At 43.5% G+C, this 22,500-nt stretch overlaps 1 protein-coding gene across 3 annotated transcripts in view; it reads right to left on the reverse strand.

The window, feature by feature from the left end:
• LOC135116526 (protein N-terminal asparagine amidohydrolase-like) overlaps window positions 1-22,500 on the reverse strand; it is a 186,620-nt gene that overhangs the window by 134,757 nt on the left and 29,363 nt on the right. The window contains exon 2 of one of the 3 annotated variants that reach the window (XM_064034056.1): window positions 4,861-4,967. The exons of the other annotated variants lie outside the window; for them this stretch is intronic. The gene's annotated coding sequence lies outside the window, so the exon portion shown is untranslated. The remainder of the gene's footprint in view (window positions 1-4,860; window positions 4,968-22,500) is intronic. 3 annotated transcript variants of the gene reach the window in all.

A 22,500-nucleotide genomic window follows, 5' to 3' on the forward strand; every position in this document is an offset into this window, starting at 1 on the left:
ACCCTTTCAGTGCTAATCAATCTTTTCCATAATCATTTATAAGTTTTAAAAGACTTTTTTTGTACTAGTGTCTTAAAACTTGTAACTCTGTAACTCGGGAAATATTAAATTAACCTCATTTTTTCTTCGGCTTTACGTCAATCTACACAATTTATTACGGTGCTCTCACGGTTAACGAAGACAAGACGCCCATTGCAGGTAAAGGGTTAAGTAAGAGACTCTTCACGTGGCGGTTCTGGTATAAAACGTCGATAAACTGAGTAAACACTGGATGCAGATCAGGATTCAAATAATTTTATTCCCTTGTTTGCTGGATGAAGGAAAATCTTCTTATGTAATTTCCCGATAAAATTTCTTACTGACATCCTGCTTAGAGTCTGTTCCGCACATTTACAACTCTATTCCTTCTCATCTCCTTTATAAAACTTAATCAATTCTTAGCCATGGAAGCATTACTTAAAACTCCTTACTGACGCGGCACTGACATCCTGCTTACTGAGTACGTTCAGATCACGCTCTAATGACAACATTTAGAAAGAACTCTTAGGACACGCCCTCAAACTACCGGGTGCTGTATATACTAAAGACTTGCCAAGGAGCTGTGACGTGTGGCAGGCTCAGGAAGGTATCAGCTAGACTCTATAGGCACAGGAAAGTCTACGGGAGCCTTGCACCAGGTATTAATTTTTGTTTGTCTAAAGAAATGTTGCAAAAATGTTATAACTAGTAAGTGATATTAGTGTTTTGTTTCCTCTCTCTCTCTCTCTCTCTCTCTCTCTCTCTCTCTCTCTCTCTCTCTCTCTCTCTCTCTCACATGGTATCACAACTTCGCTTCTTTCTGCCTTGTTTCCCTCCAGACACGAAGATAGATCAGAAGAATACACTACAGGGAAAAAAAGTGCAAGAAAATGAAGGGAAAAAAATTCAAAGCAGTATAAAGTATAAAATAAATGACATTAATTTTGGAGATGTGCAGCAAAAATATTTCCCGTTTTCTCTTTCTTGTCCTTTTTTTTCATCGTTTTCTATCGTATCTCTCCCTCCTTCTCTTTCGTCTTTTTCGCCTTCTCTCTCTCTCTCTCTCTCTCTCTCTCTCTCTCTCTCTCTCTCTCTCTCTCTCTCTCTCTCTCTCTCTCTCTCTCTCTCTCTCTCCTGTCCATTTTTCCCTCCTCTCGTATTCTATTTCCTTCTTTCTCTAATCCTATTCCGTCCTTGCATATCCTGTGCTTCACTCTCTCTTCTCTTCTCTTCTTCCCTCTCCTGTCTCCTCTCTTCCACTGCAACAAGCTAAGCCAAAATGCTGCGCCCAATTTAAAAACACAAGGTTATCTGCAAAAGAGGAGACAGAAAGAGGTGTGACGATAAGACCCCAATATAAAATGAGAATAAAGGAGAGGGAATAAGACGATAAGAAGAGAGGACACTAGAAGGGAATGGAGAATGAGATGAATGAAGAAGGTAAGAATATAGACAAAAAAAAAAGAGAATGGAGAGAAATAAAGACGGTAAGAAGAGTAAAAAGGAGAAAATTAAGAATGAGGGGAATAAAGAGGGTAGGAATAGAACAAGATAGAAGAGAAAAGAGATGAATAAGGAAATAAGAAGAGGGAACAGAAGATAATTAAGAGTGGCAAGGATTAAGAATTTCAAGAAGGGAAGACGGTGAAAGGGAACGGAAAGGAAGTAGAAGAGAATCAAGAAGAAAGAACGATAAGGAATGAGACACATGAATAAAGGAGAGATGAAAGAGAAGAAAGGATGATTTAGCAGAGATAACGGAGGCGAAACACGAAGAAAAACTGAGACAGGAATGAAAGTAGGGAAGAGAGGAAGAGAAGGAAAGAAAGAGGAGGAGACGGAAAGCGATAAGAGAGAGATTTACATAAATGATAAAGATAAGTAGACAAGGAGAGCACGATAAAGCAGAAAGAAGTATTTACGAAGACAACGATGAACTTCCAGTGAAAGACGGAGGAGGAGGAGGAGGAGGAGGAGGAGGAGGAGGAGGAGGAGGAGGAGGAGGAGGAGGAGGGCGAAGGAGAGCATTAATGTACTTGTAAGTTACAGAAATGAGAAAATATAGTCTGTTAGTTGCAATATACAAGAGCAGATTAGATAAATAAAATGAAAACAATGTGCAAAACTGGTCCTCCTTCTCCTCCTCCTCCTCCTCCTCCTCCTCCTCCTCCTCCTCCTCTTCCCAGTTTTCTTTCTCCTCTTCCTCTTTATCTAACATAGTATACATCGTCTTTGTCTTATTCCTCTCATCTCTTCTTCTTCCTCCTCCTCCTCCTCCTCCTCCTCCTTCTCCTATTTCTCTTTCTTCTCCTCTTCGTCTTGTTTTCCTTCTCCTTTTCCTTCTCCTCCTCCTCTTAATCTTCACCCTTCTAGTTTTCCTCCTCTTCTTTCTCATTTTCCTCTTAACATTGTCTTTTTCTTCTTTTTCCTCCTTCTCTTCCTTCTCCAAAATCGTAAACACACTACACCACTCTCTCTCTCTCTCTCTCTCTCTCTCTCTCTCTCTCTCTCTCTCTCTCTCTCTCTCTCTCTCTCTCTCTCTCTCTCTCTCTCTCATCTCAACCATACCCAAGTGCAAATCTAAGTCAGTATTTCCTCACGCAACACATTACCTTCACCTGCCTCCCTCCTTCACCCACGCTGGCCGCCCTCCTGTCCTACTGGCCTACACTGACGCAAATACCACGGCAGGGAATAAGAGACTTGAATGCCGGCAACTTCAGCTTCTATTGCGCCTAAATTAGCTTTTCTCTTGAATCTCTTACCAGTTTTTTTTTTTTTTTTTTTTGGTTTCTTTATCGCTCTCTCTATTTTTTTTTTTTTTTGTGGGGGTAAAGGGGAATGCCGGCAACTTCAGCTTCTATTGCGCCTAAGTTAGTTTTTTCTTGAATCTTTAATTATTTTCTTTTCTTTTGCTTCTCTCTCTCTCTCTCTCTCTCTCTCTCTCTCTCTCTCTCTCTCTCTCTCTCTCTCTCTCTCTCTTTTATAAGGTAAAGAGAGAAAGGCATCACGAATTGGCTTTTTTTCTTGTTTTTGTCATTTTTATTTTATCTGTCTTATTAATTTATCTACTATTTATCTATCACAGTGTGTCAGGTGTTCTTACGGCCTCCGCTGAGACAAAGTGTAATCAAATCAGTTAATGTTGCAAGAATGAAACACACAAAGTAAATATCAAGCGAGGAAATATGTAACATGAAAGTCTCCTGTGTAAACGTTTCCTGAGACCATAAACGTTCCAGAGAGAGAGAGAGAGAGAGAGAACATTTAATCAAGTCAGTTAATGTTGCTACCATGAAATATAAAGTAAATTTCAACACATGACATTAAGTTAACATGAACACCTGCGACTTCAACGTTTTCTGTGACTATAAACTTTCCGGTGAGACAGAGAAAGTTTAGTTAAGTTTATTAGTGTTGTTAGAACGAAATTAGCTTGTATTAAATGCCACTTAACAAGCAAGAGAATAATGTAACTTGAGTGTTGTTGTTTAAAAATTTTCCTGAGGCTGTGAAGAAAGAGAGAAAGAAAGAAAGAAAGAAAGAAAGAAAGAAAGGAAGGAAGGAAGACGGAAGGAAAGAAGCAAAAAAATATAACTCACCAAGGAATATAACTAGCGTGAACGAAACAAACCATAAAATCAAGTGACCAAAGAAAGAATTACAGAAAGGAAAGAAAACAAAGAAACAAAAAGGAATAAACGTAAGGAAATAAAACTGAAACGGAACAGCGAGAAGAAAAATAGTCGGGTAAATTTAGGAGGAAACTGAGAAAAGAGACAGGAAAGAAATATTTCGCTGACGGGAAGAAAGTGTGAAAGAGAGAGAGAGAGAGAGAGAGAGAGAGAGAGAGAGAGAGAGAGAGAGAGAGAGAGAGAGAGAGAGAGGCGGTGAAGGGAAAGCGAGAGATAGAGAGATGAGGCGAGAGATAAAAAGGAGAGGAGGCAACATGGATCTTTGTTAGCCTGGCGCTCTCTCTCTCTCTCTCTCTCTCTCTCTCTCTCTCTCTCTCTCTCTCTCTCTCTCTCTCTCTTACAGGCCTTCTATCATCCACTTTTTTCAACTCCACGACGTTTCCCCCCCCCTCTCTCTCTCTCTCTCTCTCTCTCTCTCTCTCTCTCTCTCTCTCTCTCTCTCTCTCTCTCTCTCTCTCTCTTAGGAACTGCTTTTTTTTGCCTCCACCACCACCACCACCACCACCACCACCACCACCTCCCAAATAAGTAAACCCTAATTAATCAAGCATCATCCGAATACATTAATGACGACAGGTAACAAGTCCACAGGTAAACAGGAGGGCGGAGCAGAGTCCCCACATCTCGCCTCGCCTCGCCACACCTCGCTGCACCTCACCGCAGAACACGGGTGAACACGCAGCCAGGTATACTAAGAGGCAGGTACACACGTAGGAATTGGCAAGGGGAGTATTCTGAACACCTCTGCTGTGTTCTTCCGCACCCTCGCTACTTTCAAAAGGCTCTGTATAGTTGAGGCTGTACGGATTTTTAAGGGAGTTTTTATTGTTTGAGTGATGGATTATGAAGATGTTTATATCATCAACAAGAGAAACAGTCTTGAAAACTCAGCCTATCTTCTCCGTGGCCTTTTAAAATGGTCGTGGTGGCGAAAGACTAAAGTATTTCTAAACAATGGCTTTTTTAATAAGTGATAATGGCTTTCAAAGGTGTTTTTACGGTTATAGTGGAAGATTAATAACATTCCTACATTATTAAGAGGAAAAACACTCTCGAGAACTTGGCCCATCATCTCTGTGGCCTTTGAAAATAGTCGTGGTGGTGAAAGACTGCGCAAGGAGTTTCTGAGTGTGTCCAACTGACTTACCTGGCTGTTACTCTTTCTCTGTTTTCTCAAGCTTAGTTCCACGTCTCCCAAATTTTAAGAGTCAAGTCGTCACTGCCCATCACCCTCTCGCCATCCGTCACACGTACCTGTTGGTAGACAAAACACACGCTCTTAATTGCCATTCACCCGAGGCCACACGTACATCACTCACCGCTATTAACTGCCCCCACTACTACTGATGCTGATGGTGGTGGTGACGGCTGTTGTTGTTGGTGTTGTTGCTGTTGTTATTGGTATTGTTGTTGTTGTTATTTCACGAGGGGCACCGGTCAAGGGCGAGAAAAATGTAGATAAAAAGGCCCACTGTTGTGTTACTGTTGTTGTTGTTGGTGGTGGTGGTGGCGGTGGTGGTGGTGGTTGTGTTGTTGTTGTTGTTGATGGTGGTGATGGTGTTAGTTGTGGTGGTTGTCTTCTTGTTGGTATTGTTACTGAGGTGAGGGAGATACATAACCTCTACAGCCTGTCTGACCTTACACCTCCCGCTCACCCCACAACCTACAGCATCCAGTCCCTGCCTTGGCCCTCCCTCAGCCACATAGCTTTTTTTTTTTTTGTCTATGGGGAGGCCAACCAAGGACAACAGAATCAATAAAAAAAAAAAACTAAAATCGTTTCCAAGATAAGACACATGTTGAGGATGAGAGAGAGAGAGAGAGAGAGAGAGAGAGAGAGAGAGAGAGAGAGAGAGAGAGAGAGAGAGAGAGAGAGAGAGAGAGAGAGAGAGAGAGAGAGAGAGAGAGACTAGATTTACTCACCACTCCAGTAGTCCCCCCAAAAGAAATGAAGCTCTTCAATTGGACAAGGAAAAGATTGCAGCGGATGAAGAGAAGGATTCTATCTTGGCTGACAGAATGACGAGTACGAAAATAAATCAAGCTTTTCACCTGGGCAGCAAAGTGACGCCAGCAAAGAAAAATGTTCTCTCACCTGGCCAACAGAATGACAAGCATATGAAAATAAATGAAGACTTTCCATTAAGCACAACAAAGTGATGGCAGCGGTTGGCGTGTCCTGCGGGTGGCTGTGGCGAGAAGCGGCGGTGACGCCCTACCTGCAACGGCCCTGCCTCGCCGGTAAGCAGGTCATAGCGACACGCATCACGCCTGCACTCTCAGCTTCCCCTGACCGAAGGCTGCCCGTGCCTGGCATGCGCACGCCCACACGCCCCGCGACGCCCTCAGACCAGTAGGCGGAGGTCAACTCAGCCGCCCCTCGAGGTGAATACGGCCGCCACCACCACCACCACCACCACCACCACCGCCACACATCCTACAGAAGCAGCACACAGACGTAGTGATAGGCGTGTATTCCCGCGGCGTGCTGGTGTCCCCGGGGAGGCGCCGTGGGCGTGGAATATCAGGCAGGCGTTGACTCGTCCCATGACAGTTTGAAAGCACTGCACCCTTTCTCCCCTCCTCACCACCCTTCACCCCTGTCCCTTTCTTCTCCCCCTCCACCTTACCACACCACCTCTTTCCCCTCCTCTCTCTCCTCCACCTCAGCACAGCACTCATCTCCCCTCCCAGCCACCCCTCCACCCCATTCTGAGGTGACCCGGAACCCCGCAGAGGAAAGAACACTGTGGATTTATAAAATGACAATGACATGCATGGTGCATCGCCAGTGCCTTCCACCTAACCTAACTCAACTTGACCCACGCACAGTCGGTAGTGGAGTAACTATGCCATACGCACTTCCACTTCCTCCACCTGAAGGGCCTGACTTGCTGCGGCTCTCTTAATGGTTTTACAGGATGTCAGTAGATCACAGGACTCGTTATGGAGGCGGAACACAAAGCATGAGGGAAAGGAGTGAAGGGTACCCGACTTTTGACTCTCTCTCTCTCTCTCTCTCTCTCTCTCTCTCTCTCTCTCTCTCTCTCTCTCTCTCTCTCTCTCTCTCTCTCTCTCTAACCTAGTATAAGAAATGCATGCAAGAAAAAAAGGGAGGGAAAACAAGACTAATAAATTATTTTGGCAATGTAAAAAGTGTTAATCCTCAGGTAAAAAGAACCTCTCTCTCTCTCTCTCTCTCTCTCTCTCTCTCTCTCTCTCTCTCTCTCTCTCTCTCTCTCTCTCTCTCTCTCTCTCTCTCTCTCTCTCTCTCTCACTCACTCACTCACTCACTCACTCTCTCTCACACACACACACGCACACACACACACACACACAAACAGCTTCGCCTTTTCATCACTCAGTCTTATACCCAGTAGGAGATTTGGAGTATTCTCAAGAGCACACGAATGAAGCATTAGCGAGGCATGGCAGGGCCCGAGGCGAGGCAGCACAGGCAACACAAGCAACACAAGCAACAGGCACAGGTTCATAGGTCAACACTCGTGGCATGTCTGGTGACTGATCTGCTCCCCCTCTCCCCCTTGTCCTCACTCTGAATCACTAAGCACTGGGGTATTCTGAACCGCCTCGAGGACTGTTCTCAGAGGGCATGGATGTGATTGGCAGGGTTCTCGTGCGTGCTTTTCTCATGTGTGTAGTTCTAGTCGAATTATTACAAGAATCATGAAAATACCTTTGAAAATTCCAATAACTTTAAGTAGAAACTGTTAAATGCACTAGAATCATGAAAGTGTCCTTGAAAACACCAATAACTTCCGCTAGAGGCTGTACGAGTAAAACTAGCACTAGAATCATGAAAGTATCCTTGAAAACACCAATAACTTCCGCTAGAGGCTGTAAAACTAGCACTAGAATCATGAAAGTATCCTTGAAAACACCAATAACTTCCACTAGAGTCTGTTAAACTAGCACCAGAATCATGAAAACACTCTTGGCAACCCACTGGAACCTATCAAACTATCACTAAAACCATGAAAACACTTCTCTCAACAAACTAGACGCTAGAGACTTGAACTAGCCCATGAAAACACTAGCACGTCCACTAGAGCCAGTTAAAGTAGCACTAGAATCATGAAAACACTTTGTAAGCCTTCTAGAACCTATTAAACTACCCTTGAAAGCCCACACTAACCTCCATCAGGCCTAGCAAATCCTCCATAACCCACATCAGAACGTAGCAAACAATGGCGATAAGAAGCCAGACGTTAGCGAGGTGGGTTGCTGGTTCTTGTTTTGATGGCACTCACACTCACCGCTAATAACACACGGATACACGCGACTCAGACAAGACTCCAGATTAACTCCACCGCCAGCTATTAGCACATTCCCGCTCTCTCCCTCTCCCTCACTGTCCCTCCCAGCCCCATGTACCGCCTCCTGCCTCCTTGTCATGCATACCTGCGCTGCGCCCTTAAGGGAAAACGATTTATATATAAGAAATGCCTGTTCAAATTAAATTACTGTGTATAAGGAATCTCAGGTATCGATAACGAGGGGTAGACGAAGAGATGGGGGCGTCAAGATGTTATATAACCCTGATAGCATAGCATAAAGTAAGGAAAACAATGGGTAGGTTAAGAAATATCTGTTTGAGTTAAATTAGTGACGACCACAAGGTGTCTTTAGGTGCTGGTTAACGAGAGACAGACACAGAGAGAGGAAGACGTAAAAAATGTTGTACAAGTCTGATGGTGTAGCGTAAAGTAAGGAAAACAATGGGTATGTTAAAAAAAATACCTGTTCATAGCTGAATTATTGAAGTGCGTGATGTTTCCTCGGGTTCTGGCTAACGAGAGGTAGACGCGGAAGGATGAGTAGGTAAAGATGTAGTTAACTTCGATAAGACAGCAAAAAGTAAGGAAAACAATGGGTATCTTGAGAATTACCTGTTTAAGTTCAATTACTGACGTGCACCAGATGTCTTCAGGTACTGGTTAACGAGAGACACACGTAGAAGGATGAATGCGTAAAAAGATGTGTATAACTTCGATAAGACAGCAAAAAGTAACGAAAACAATGGCTATCTTACGAAATACCTGTTCAAGCTGAATTACTGGCATGAATAAGGTGTCTTCAGGTAATGAGTGACGAGAGACAGACGGAGAGGAATGAGTGCTTAAAGAGATGTATAAAGCTTCGGTAAGACAATAAAAAAGGCAACGAAAGCAATGGATACAAGACGAAATACCCGTTCAAGTTATAGATTACTGATGTGTGTAAGGTAGCACAGGTGTGAGGTGAAAAGAGACTGCCACAGGAGAGAATCAGTGTAAAAATTGTGAGAAAAAGGTGATATACGTTTGATTAAATGGTGTAAAGTCAGAGAAAAAAAGGATACAATAAGGAATACCTGCTCATGTTGAATTACTGACATTTGTAAGGTAGCACAGGTGTGACATAAAAAGAGATAGCCACAGGGAGGGAATAATGAAGAAAAAAATAAAAAGAAAGAAAGAAAGGAGGATACAAGTGTGATAACCTTGCACAAAATAAAGAAATAATAAGAGATACGTGTTCAAATCGTATTACTGACATGTGTAAGGCAGCTCAGGTATGATTCACATAAAAAAAAAAAAAAAAAACAGGAAAAAACGTGTAAAATACTGGAAAGAAAGGATATGTCTTGAATTACCAGGTGCAAAAATAAAGAAATAATAATAAAAATACCTGCTCGAGTTAAATTACTGACGTGTGAAAGGTGCGCGCAGGTAAAAGGATAAGGAGCCACAGGGAAGAGAAATAAGTGGAAAAACATTGGAAAAAAAAAGAAGTTATGAGTTTGATTACCTGACATAAAACGAAAGAAATAACAAAAAATACCTGTTCAAATTATGTTACTGACGTGTGAAAGGTGTGTGCAGGTGATGGATAAGAAGAAGCCACAGATGAGAGAGATAAATGCAAAAATAATGGAAAAAAGAGGTTATAAGTTTGATTATCTAGCATAAAATTAAGAAATAATAAAAAAATACATGTTTATCTTACTGTACCGACATTTGAAAGGTGCGTGCAGGTAAAGGAGATAAAGGGTAAGAAGAAGCAGCCACAGGAAAGATAAACAAGTCCAAAAAGTAATGAAAAAAAGCGTATGAGTTTGATGTGTTAAAAAGAAAAAAAAAGAAAAAGAATAATAACAATAAATATAATAATAATAATAATAATAATATACACCAATTCAGAATCATTATTACAGAGGTGGCTGAAGTATCTCAGGTATCAGGTAACATAACAGGGAAGGAAGATTAGTGAGTGTTAAATAAAATAATACACGAATAGAAAAAAAAATAAAGCACATGATTTCTACACCCTGATGTGAAGTTAAAGAAAATCACCCGTATAAATTAAGTTATCCAGGTGTTACAGGTATGTTCAAGTATCGCATAAAAGAAGATTATTGACTTAGTGTTGAATAAAATAATATACGAATAGAAAAAATAAAGGACATGATTTCTACTCCCTGACGTGAAGTTAAAGAAAAGCACCTGTACAAATTAAATTATCCAGGTATTACAGGTATGTCAAAGTATCAGATAAAAGAAGATTAGTGACTTTAAAAAATAGAAAAAAAATACAAGACACCATTTTTATTACCTGTGGAGTTAAAGAAACGTACCTGTCCAAATTAAATCACTCAGGTATCACAAGGAACAATAGGTAATGAGAAATAGCCGCAGGTGGGATCAATAAGTATTAAAACAAAAATAGAAAAAAATAGAAATAAAAGTACAGAGTATTAGTTTGACACGCTCGCATGAACTGAAGGGGGGAAAAAATATTGTGGTATTAGATATCAGAGAAGCGAAATTAGTGAAGTAGAAAACGGGAAGTGCATTGTTCTGGGTTTATAAGGAGTGACGTGGACTTAATTATTTTTTGCCTTGAAGAATAATGTAATAATCTCAGGCGAGGGGAGAGGAGGAAGAGGAGGAGCATTCTTGCGTGTGGTGGCCAGCGTCTTCTGATTAAATGCCGGTGAAATTTGACCTGTGTTTCCTTGTGTTAATTGTGGTGGTGGTGGTGGTGGTGGTGGTGGTGGTGGTGGTGGTGGTGGTGGTGGTGGTGGTGGTGGTGGTGGTGGAGGTGGTGGTGGTGGTGGTGGTGGTGATGGTAGTAGTAGTAGTAGTAGTAGTAGTAGTAGTAGTAGTAGTAGTAGTAGTAGTAGTAATATAAGTGGTGGTAGTGGTTATATAAGTAGTGATAGTAGTAATAGTAGTAGTAACATCAAAACCACCACCACCAACACCAACAACAACAACAACAACCTTACAACCACCACCACATCTCCCATTCCTCCCAACATACAAGCATTCCTCTCCCATCCTTAGACTGAACCCATTACCTGACTAACTAATCAACTGAGCAATTAAAAAAAAAACTAAATAAACAAATAACTCCTAACACAACAAAATCTCCTTCCCACTCTCTCTCTCTCTCTCTCTCTCTCTCTCTCTCTCTCTCTCTCTCTCTCTCTCTCTCTCTCTCTCTCCCGGACAGAGCAAGCAAGGCCAGACCAGGCAGCCAACACATCACCCTAGCCAAAAGCGTCACAGGCTTAATGTCAAAAGGAAACGTGCGTCCATAACAAGGGTGAGAAGGCGAACAGGGTGACGACGTGAGGCAGGGTGGGGCAAGGTGAGATTAGGGTGATGTAGGGTGGATATGGAGGGAGACAAAGGGATCAGGGTGTAGTAAGAGAGTGTAAGGTGATTTAAGGATGAAAAGAGAGTGAAATAAGTGACATTAGGGTGAGATATGGTGAAGGTATGGTATTGTAGGGTGAAGGCAGAAAATAGAGTGAGAGAAGGAAAATTAGGCCGAAATTTTGTCCTACAAGGTAATCTAAGGTGAATTTAGACCGAGACAAAGAGTTCAGGGTGTGATAAGGTTATGTAGGGTGGTAGAAGCTGAAAACAAGATGAGAAAAGGGAAAATTAGGGTGGAATCTTGTAGAGTGATCTAGGGTGAATATAATGAAACAAAGAGATCAGGGTGAGGTAAGGCAATGTAGGGTGATGGAGGGTGAAAACAGGGTGAGAGAAGGGAAAATTGGGGTGATATATTGTACTGTAGGGTGATGTAAGATAAGGAAGAGTGTAGGATCAGATGAGTGGCAGGAAGATGAGGTAGGGTGAGGAAAGCGCGAGATCAGGGTGAAGAAAGTGCGATAAGATAAATCACGTATTATATATTAGTTTCTTTCTCTCTTTCCTTTCATTTATCTCCCTCCCTCCCTCCCTCCCTTCCTTCCTTCCTTCCTTCCTCCCTCCTTCCCTCGTTTCCTCCATCCCGTCTCTCCAGTTTCCTCTCCTGCATCAACCATCTCCGTTCTTTCATCACCACCATCATTACCTCTTTGTCTATTCTCTTTCTTCTCCCTGTCTTTCTTTCCCAATCAAGAGAGAGAGAGAGAGAGAGAGAGAGAGAGAGAGAGAGAGAGAGAGAGAGAGAGAGAGAGAGAGAGAGAGAGAGAGAGAGAGAGAGAGAGAGAGAGAGAGAGAGAGAGAGAGAGAGAGAGGGCCACAGATGATTAGCCAGATTCACAACAGCGTTTCTCCTGTTAATAATGCAGAAATATTGTTAATTTGTTACTAAAATCGCAAACATAACCTTAAAAACCTGCTAGAGAGAGAGAGAGAGAGAGAGAGAGAGAGAGAGAGAGAGAGAGAGAGAGAGAGAGAGAGAGAGAGAGAGAGAGAGAGAGAACCAGTTACGAGATAATTGAAGTCTTGGTCACTGTCTGGGAGTTGATACAGACAGGTGAGGTGGACAGGTGATCGATCTACCTGCTGATAGACTAGAGACCCAGGTAGGTAGGTAGAGACTGAACGTAACTCAGAGCAAATAAATCTCAAATCGATACTCGCACTTGAGGATTCAATAATTTTCTTTACATTACGTACTTGTTTCTTTTAGCTTCGTTTCTCTTCCTTCTTGTAAAGTTTTTTTTTTACTTCTTAACTTTTTTTCTACTTCATTTGCATCAATTTATGCATCTCCCTTTTCGATCTTGCAGAGAGAGAGAGAGAGAGAGAGAGAGAGAGAGAGAGAGAGAGAGAGAGAGAGAGAGAGAGAGAGAGAGAGAGAGAGAGAGAGAGGAAAATAACTTCACATATTTCTCATTTTTATCGATACATATTTTTAATTTATTTACAATCGTCTTTACTCATCGTGGTTATCAAAGATCTCCAATTTATAAAAGTATTCCTGCCATGCTGTGAATTTATAGAAAACGTGTGTGTGTGTGTGTGTGTGTGTGTGTGTGTGTGTGTGTGTGTGTGTGTGTGTGTGTGTGTGTGTTTATTTATTGCGAAGTAGTACAAGTTTCTCTCTCTCTCTCTCTCTCTCTCTCTCTCTCTCTCTCTCTCTCTCTCTCTCTCTCTCTCTCTCTCTCTCTCTCTCTCTCTCTATTCTTCTTCTTCTTCTTCCTTTTCCTTCACAACCCTTTCCTCCTTTCTTCCTTATTCCTTCAATGACTTTTTATCCCCTTCTTTCTCTCTTTCTTTCATCTCCGTTTGCCTTCTGTTCTACTTCCTCTCATCTTTCTTCTCATTTTCTTTTCCATATTTTCCTCTTCCACTAACTGCCTTGTTTTTAAGTTTTCTTCATTCTTCTCTCCCTTTCTTTCTTCGTTCCTCGTTTCATGCCATCCCCTCCTCCTTCTCTCCTACCCATCTCCTTTCTTCCCCTTCCTCTCGCTCTCCCTCTACAGGCTACAGGCTACAGAGATGAGGCGCGGTACAGTAATGGCATCTTATCAAGGTTTGTTTGGTCAGCTTATTCTGCAGAGCTCAGCAAGAGAGACATCACGTGTGTGTGTGTGTGTGTGTGTGTGTGTGTGTGTGTGTGTGTGTGTGTGTGTGTGTGTGTGTGTGTGTGTGTGTGTGTGTGTGTGTGTGTAATCGCCGTAGGGTAAAGAAAATAATGGTAATAATGATCTGGGGAGAGAAAAACCTTGGTGTCTTTCTCTTTCTCTCCCTCTCTCTCTCTCTCTTTTTTCTTTTCTCTATGTGTGTCTCTCTCTTTCTCTTTCTTTCTTTCTCCAAGGTCGTGGTAATTATTTTTTTGCCATAATAGTACCTTTCTCTCTCTCTCTCTCTCTCTCTCTCTCTCTCTCTCTCTCTCTCTCTCTCTCTCTCTCTCTCTCTCTCTCTCTCTCTCTCTGGACACACCTTACGACTTTGAACCCTACTGGAGTAAAGGGACAAACCACCACCACCACCACCACCACCACCACCACCACCCAAATAACCCACAAATAAAAAAAGAAAAAAATGAACAACAAAAAAGGTACAACGCAGCATCTTCAGACAGCCACTACATAACGCCTTCTAAGACTCCTCCAGCAGAAGAAACCCCTAACCTGCACCAAAGGCCTGTACACTGCTGTAAACCCTGCGTGCCTCTTAGTACTTTATTACTGACCGCACCTCGGGACTTTCTAAGAGCTGTAGTTGAAGTTGCACGGATTCTTAAGAGTATTTCTTTTATAGTTCTAGTGGTTGATTAACAAGATTTCTACATTATTAACCGGAATTTTAATGTTTTTACGGTTATAGTGACAGATTAACAATATTTCTACATTATACACAAGAGAAACAGTTTTGAGAACCAGGCTAATCATCTATGTGGCATTTGAAAGCAGTCGTGGTGAGAACAAAGCGTTTCTGAGCAGGGGCATTATGCAGAGGTGAAGCAGCGGTTCCGGAAGACATGGTGCGTTGTTTAGGCTTTGACTGGAGTGCCGCGTGAAGTATGAGTGTCAAGAGTAAGCCAGAGTACAAGGGTCACGCTGTAGTGCTAGGATGAAGAGATGGTGGAAGGAAGGAAGAGAAATTAAAAAGATTAGTAATGGTATTTGATTGTCTTATTCCCCACCTGCTCATTCACTGTTGTCTGGGATGTGAAAGCTTCCTATCTACTAGTGATTGCTCCTCTGATTCGTCACAGAAAATCAGAAAACTCGCGCCTCAAACTATAAAGGTGTCCCCCACCCTCTTCATGTGCCTCGTTAGGATGGGCAACAGCGCCATCTGTTTGTACGCTTCCTCACTAGTTTGGCGACTCACCTGCCGCCTGATGTATACCAAGGAAGCTTCAGAGACTTAAGCTTCCTTCATGTATACAGAAGAGTTTTTTTATGACGTCTAGCACATCCACGCCACGAATACACTGACGGAGGGAGGTAGTGGTATTGACATCACGGTATAACTTATTACCACGCATGATGACGCAGTACGAATGAGGATACCGAGAACAGAAGCCATGTCCGACTCCCTACATAGCAACCAGTAGCACGTGTACCAGAGGCTGTGATCCGTAAGGGCATGCATACTCCAATTCTGCGAACCCCTGAACTTAAACGCCAGGCCGCGGCACGTGAGGGTGAAAGGAAAACGTCAAAGATAACGTATTTGTATTCATTTGTCCCCCTCACCCACCAGTTACCGGGGCAGGAAGGAAAAGATTAGTGTTGCAATGTCCGTGTGAGTGCAGGGCTTGATCTCTCGCAGGGAGGCCGCGGCGGGTCTGGCGAGGCTGTGATTACTGAGTGGAGAGCAAGGTGGCAGTGGTGTGTGGGCGTGTGGTATGGGTGTGCGCCAGACGGACCAGGGAGGGGGTAGGGTGACGCCCAGCCCGTAAGTGACCACCCACGACCATCCGCTAATCCACGAGGCACACACACGCACGCGCAGGGACACACACAAACACACACACACACACACACACACACACACACAGAGAGAGAGAGAGAGAGAGAGAGAGAGAGAGAGAGAGAGAGAGAGAGAGAGAGAGAGAGAGAGAGAGAGAGACCACACGTTAGAGATGAGGGAAGGTAAGGGAAGCAAGACAAAGCAATCCTGTAGTGACAAGTGCCGAGTGCTAGGCGCTGGTCGACCCCTTGGTTACTGCGTAGATTTCAAACACATGGCCAGGAACCGAGTAACGAGTAACTGAGTGGCTCCTTGTGGCCCGCTTCTGGCCTATATTCAAAAATGCTTTGCTCTCTCACTAAGACTATTTTCAAAGGCCACACAGATGATTAGAAGGATTCCCAAGTGTGTTCCTCGTGATAGTAATGCATAATAAATCTTGTTAATCTTTCACTGGAAACATATAAACACAGAAACTCGTGTCACTTCAACCAAAGCCTTTTGAAAGTAGTGGAGGTGCAGAACAGAAGTGTTTCAGAATAAGGTCCAATATTTGAATGTGAAACAGACACAAATTGCAGGATAAGAAGGTACAGTAATCAAATGATGCCCCACGATGCCTCTATGCTACCTACCACCCCACCACTGGCCGTCCCTCAGCCGCCCACCACCACCCCTCCCCCACACGCCCACGCCCTCAGCATTACACTCCCCCGCAACTCTCTGGCGTCTTGTGAAACTTCCCTCACCTTTTACGGGCGTGGCATTGAGGCATGAAGTGAAGCAAAGATCCAAGTTGAACATTATTATTATTATTGCACCCGCCGAACCTTACCTTGCCTTGTCTTGCTTGGTGCCTTGTTCTCTCTCTCTCTCTCTCTCTCTCTCTCTCTCTCTCTCTCTCTCTCTCTCTCTCTCTCTGTCTCTCGGGCCTTGTAAAGAAGCGTACCTCATCTCTCACCCCTTCAATCCCATTCCTATCCCCCCGCTCCCATTCACCCCCTCACCCCTGCTCCCCGCCCCTCCCCCCAGCAGACAGTCACCCCATCACAGTCCCGGCGTGATGGGTCAGCGTGGAGTCAGCAGAAAAGCCACAAGCAGACTGCCGCGCCGCTCCCCAATGGGTGGCGGGTAAGCAGGCCGGGGAGAGGCGGCACAAAAACTACTGCCAGGCCGGCCAGGGACGAGGGTTGCCGGGCAGAGGACGACCACGCTGCCCGCCACTCACTCACTCACCCCACACTCACACACTCACAAACATACTCTAACACACCTGCTGTCCTCTCACCACACGCCTTCACAGTCTTAATACACGCACTTATAACCTCAACACACGCCCTCACAGCTTCAACACGCCCTCACAGCTTCATTCCACGCCCTTATACCCTCAACACACGCCCTCACAGCTTCAACACGCCCTCACAGCTTCAATCCACGCCCTTATAGCCTCAACACGCCCTCACAGCCTCATTCCACGCCCTTATAGCCTAAATCCACACCCTTACTGTCTATACACACGCCCTCATGTTCTCATCCACGTCCTTAACAGCCTCAACACACCCTCACAGCCTCAACACGCCCTCACACCCTCAACACACGCCCTCACAGTCCTCACCGTACGCTACCCACCCACGCCCTCACAGCTTCAATACACCCTCGCCCTTAGCTCAATAAACGCCCACAAACCTTCAACACGCCCTTCACCACTCAGCCCACATTCTCCCATGCTTCTCGCCTCTTTCTGTCGTTCTGCACAGTGAAAAGTATGATTAAAACAGCAAGCCTTCACTCTGTTTTCAAAGGCCACTGACATTATTCAGGTTTTCTTGTTTATATTTATCCTTAAACTACCACTGGAACATGAAGACACCGATGAAAATCCCCATAACTTTCACGTGAGCTTGTTGAATAATGTCGCTGGATTGTTTAACCCTTTGACAGCTATTCAGTATATCTTTCCTTAATTACAATCACTCTGACACACTTATTCTACGGCCATTCTAATCTTTAAACTGGGAAGAAATTGCAGTCTATTCTTTTAAATCCCTTTTCTTTCTTGTAGATGCTTATAAAGATTTCATGCATTACTTTTGATGCTGTTAATTGTCTCGTATCGCAGTGAAATGCTGTTAATTGTCTCGTATCGCAGTGAAATTCTGTTAATTGTCTCGTATCGCAGTGAAATGCTGTTAATTGTCTCGTATCGCAGTTAAATGTTTAAGGTTACAAGTGCATGCATGTCCTTCCCTCCTCCCTCGCTCCCCCACACGCCCTGCCCTGCCCTCCCCCGCACTGTCCCTCCCGCCCTCCCCCACTGGGATTCCCTGGCGCCCTTCCTATGACATCCAGAAACAGGGGTTGCAGTTACGGACACAGAGAAGGATCCGCTAAAACTCGTCCTTATCTGTGCCCTGTCCGTCCCCTCTCTCTCTCTCTCTCTCTCTCTCTCTCTCTCTCTCTCTCTCTCTCTCTCTCTCTCTCTCTCTCTCTCTCTCTCATAAATCACCCTCACCACACCCTGACACACCCAATCACTCACTCACTCGCTCACTCAACCGCAGTGTAGCCAGACCAGTAAAATATAACAAGCGAACCTCACCACAAAATCTAATGAAAACCACAACACTGCCTAAATAAACCACATAGTACACACACACACACACACACACACACACACACACACACACACACACACACACACACACACACACACACGGCCCAGGAAAACCGCTACCATTAACCCTACAAGGAAGTTTATTACCTGAGCTTAACTAACACGATGCACATTTAAACCACCACCACCACCACCACCACAACTAATAACAGGTCTATCTTATTGCTCAAATTATTCATCTGAGTTAAGAATCATGTGTTGGTGGGATAAGTGAGGTTATTAAGCTGGATGAATTAAAGGGTTTTATTCATGTTTAAGACACGTAAAAGTAAAACTCTTTCACTTTATACCAGCCATGAAGTAATTGGGGAGTTATTATTATTATTATTATTATTATTATTATTATTATTATTATTATTATTATTATTATTCAGGTTGTTCATTAGTTAAAGGGTTGTGCGATTAAAAGGTTGGGAGGAAGGAAAGGGAGAAGGTATGGAAGGAAGGACGCAGGAAAAGGAGATACGGAAAGAATGAAGGAGAGAAAGAGAAGTAGGAAGATAAGAAAGGAAGGAGAGGAGGAAAGTAGGGAAAAAAGATAGGACAAGCGATTAATTAACCTCCTCCTCCTCCTCCTCCTTCTTCTTCTTCTTCTTCTTCTTCTTCTTCTTCTTCTTCTTCTTCTTCTTCTTCTTCTTCTTCTTCTTCTTCTTCTTCCTCCTCCTCCTCCTCCCCCTCCTCCTTAATCAACGCTGACTGATAACTCCCTCCATCTTCCTCTCCCTCTCTCTCTCTCCCTCCCACTAATGCTCCCGACGCCTCTCATTGCAACACCTGAAGCAGTGACAGAGAACAGGATGGCTAAGGATTACGGTTTTTCACGGCTTGTGTGTGGGGGCAGGGGGAGGGTTGCTGTTGTTGTTGTTGTTGTTGTTGTTGTTGTTGTTGTTGTTGTTGTGGTGGTGGTGGTGGTGGTGGTGGTGGTAGTAGTAATAGTAGTAATTGTTGTTGTTGTATTTGTCCTCTTCTTTCTCCTCCTCCTAAATCTCCTTTTTCTTTTATTTTTATTTTTTTTCTCTTATTCTTCTTTTCTTTCATTTTTCTTAGTGTAATTCCTTTGCTGTCACTATCTATCATCATTCTATTTTATTCCTACATTCCTACTACTACTACTACTACTAATACACACACACACACACACACACACACACACACACACACACACACACACACACACACACACACACACAGTCTCGCCACCACACGTGTCTTTAAAGCGCACAGGTGACATCAGGTAACATGAGCCCGTTAGGTGCGCCAGTATCATCCATCAGTATTAGAAGCCAAGCCAAGCAGCCGTGACTAATCCAGGTCTCTCTCTCTCTCTCTCTCTCTCTCTCTCTCTCTCTCTCTCTCTCTCTCTCTCTCTCTCTCTCTCTCGTGTCATGTTATTTTTTTTTCTACCTCTAAAAACGTGAATTACTCGTTTTGTTTCGTTTTGTTATAATAATTTGGTTTTCTTTCCTCAGTTCTCGTGTTCTTTTTTTTTTTGTGTGTGTGTCCGTCTGTCTGTCCGTCTGTCCGTCTGTCTTGATGTAAAAAATATAATAATAACAAATCAGGAACGCCCTTATTCTTTGCCCGTGAGCTTTCAATCGTTAAAAAAAGGAAAAAAAAAAGAGATCGAAGGAAAACCAGAACAAAACAATGAAACAATAAATTACAATCTCTCTCTCTCTCTCTCTCTCTCTCTCTCTCTCTCTCTCTCTCTCTCTCTCTCTCTCTCTCTCTCTCTCTCTCTCTCAACCCCCTCGTCACCTTGCGGAATCAGCCAGGAGTACCAATTAACATACCACCACGCCTATCCCTCTCTCTCTCTCTCTCTCTCTCTCTCTCTCTCTCTCTCTCTCTCTCTCTCTCTCTCTCTCTCCTGCTGTAAGTGCTCGCTAAACGCCCTCTTCATCATGCCCTGCCTCCCACAGTATGCGCCCCCGCCACACACGGGCCGAGCTGTGAGCCTTGCCGAGTTATGAGGAGTGTGTGGGATTACAAAGAGTGAGTGAGGAAGGGTTAACACTGGAATCTTTGCCTTGACTGTGATAAATAGGAGTGTGTAATCTAGCGGGTCTTTTTTTTCTCTCTTTTCTTTTTTCTTCTCTTGTTTTCTTCCGTATTTTTGCTTTTCTTTCTTTCTAATTTTAGTCAACCTGTTTTTTTTTATTCGTTTTTTATGTTTATTTTTTGTGGGTATCTATTTTTTTCTTTTCTTTATTTTCTTGGGTTTTTTAGGTAAGTCTGTTTTTTTCTATTGTTTTTAAGCTATTTTCTTATTAGTGAGAGAGAGAGAGAGAGAGAGAGAGAGAGAGAGAGAGAGAGAGAGAGAGAGAGAGAGAGAGAGAGAGAGAGAGAGAAACTTCCAAATCAACACATATACACGCACAGTTAAATAAACAAAACACTGACAAAGAGACAGGCTGAGATAAACAAAACATACACACACACACACACACACACACACACACACACACACACACACACACACACACACACACACACTTTCTGACAGCAATTTAACACTTTACCAACCATTCTATCCTCCCCTCCCCTCCTCTCCCCTCTCCTTCCTCCTATCTCTCCTCTCCTCTCACCAGCTTTCCCTCCATCTCCTCTTCCATTCTCTCCTATTTCCCCTCTCCTCTCATCACCTTCCCCTCTCCATCTACGTCTAATCTCTCCCCTCTATTCTGATACTATTTGATCCTCTCATCACTTTTTTCTCTTCTCCCCTCGTTATCCTTCTATCATATTTTCCCTCTCATCACCTCCCCCTCTCCCCTCGCATCACCCTCCCTCTCCCCTTCCCCCAGGCAGGTGACACCATTCCACCCACCTGTTCCCGTCGCCCTGTCTCCCCAGGGTGTGCCACGCGGGTGTCCTAAGGGCCTCCCGTAAACCCTGAACCCTGAACCCTCAACCCTGAGTGGCCGCCGTGCTTCCTTCGCCCGGAGCTTCGTGTTTTGTTTCTGCATTGAGGGGAAATGTGGTTTTTTATTTTATTTTATTTATTTATTTGTGTGTGTGTGTTTAATATTTGTTTTATCTCAGTTTTTATTGTTGTTGTTGTTGTTTGTTGTTGTTTGTCTTCCTTAATGAGGTTAATGAGGTACAGAAGAAAGAGGAACAACAACACCACAAGCATCAACAACAGGACAAAAAGAAGAGGAAACAACAGCAACAACAACAACAACAACAACAACAACAACAGCAAACACAGAAATATGTACATACAATAAGTAACACTCCTGACCTCCCAATTAAATACAAACAAAGCAACAAAATATACAAAATAAACAACAAAACAACTCAACAAGAAAAGATAAAAAAAAAAATAACAATAACATTAATCAATTATGAAGCATAAAAACAACACACACACACACACACACACACACACACACACACAGGTATATCAGGTAGAAGATGACGCCGCCGCTAATCATCTCACCTGACGGAGCCTCCCAGGAGCAATCAGCGGTAATTGCCGGGGGAATCAGCCCACCACGTCAGGTAAACAGATAATGAGGGGAACAAAAATAAAATTAAAACCTTCAAAATACTACCAAGGGGAAACGAGCTATTTGATTTTATTATTAGGAGATCGACTCGATTATATATCCACCCACCTGCTGTCCTCCTCATGCGCCCCTGCAGGAGTGGCAGCAGAAGGCGCAGAAGGGGAGAATCTAATCGTTCATTCATATAAGGAAAGCGTGCATAGAAGCCGCGGCTTGGCAATAAGAGGAGAGGTTTGGGAGGTACAGAGGTTTGGAAGGTACAGAGGGGAGGTACAGATGGGAGGTAGGGGAGGTACAGAGGGGAGGTACAGAGGGGAGGTACAGAGGGGAGGTACAGAGGGGAGGTACACAGGTGAGGTACAGAGGGGAGGATAGCAACAGCCGCCACAATGAAAGCCCTGAAGGAAAAGTACAGCAAAAAGTGGTACTGTATTGAAATGGCATGTAGTACAAGTGTGGCTAAGATAAAAGTAATAGTAGTAGTAGTAGTAGTAATAGTAGTAGTTGTTGTAGTAGTTGTAGAAGCAGTGTTTTGCGTTTCATCTCAATCTAAAGTCTGATCTGCTAAGAATCTGTCAATTGTTAGGTTGTCAGTTGATTGTCAGGAGATGAGAGGAATCAGGACTGACAGAAGACGCTTAATACAGCAGCGATAAGTGTTGGTTACTCTCCATCTCTCACCACCACTGCGCTGCCTCGCTTAATATTGGAGTGACGGAAGGAGTGAACAGAGCCTGGCTGGGAATCAGATGAAGGGGACTGGATAATTTCAAGGGACAGACTTACTCCTACAAATACAGAAAAGGTGAATACAAATAGAAAGAACAGCTGGAAATCAGAAAAAAAGAAGCGGTAGGGATGACTATTGTTTGTGGGGTACAGCTGGAACATCAGTTGGCAGAAGAGAAAGGAAAAGAAGCGGT

This window comes from Scylla paramamosain, chromosome 31, assembly GCF_035594125.1.
Source record: "Scylla paramamosain isolate STU-SP2022 chromosome 31, ASM3559412v1, whole genome shotgun sequence".
In the NCBI taxonomy this organism is placed as follows: domain Eukaryota; kingdom Metazoa; phylum Arthropoda; class Malacostraca; order Decapoda; family Portunidae; genus Scylla; species Scylla paramamosain.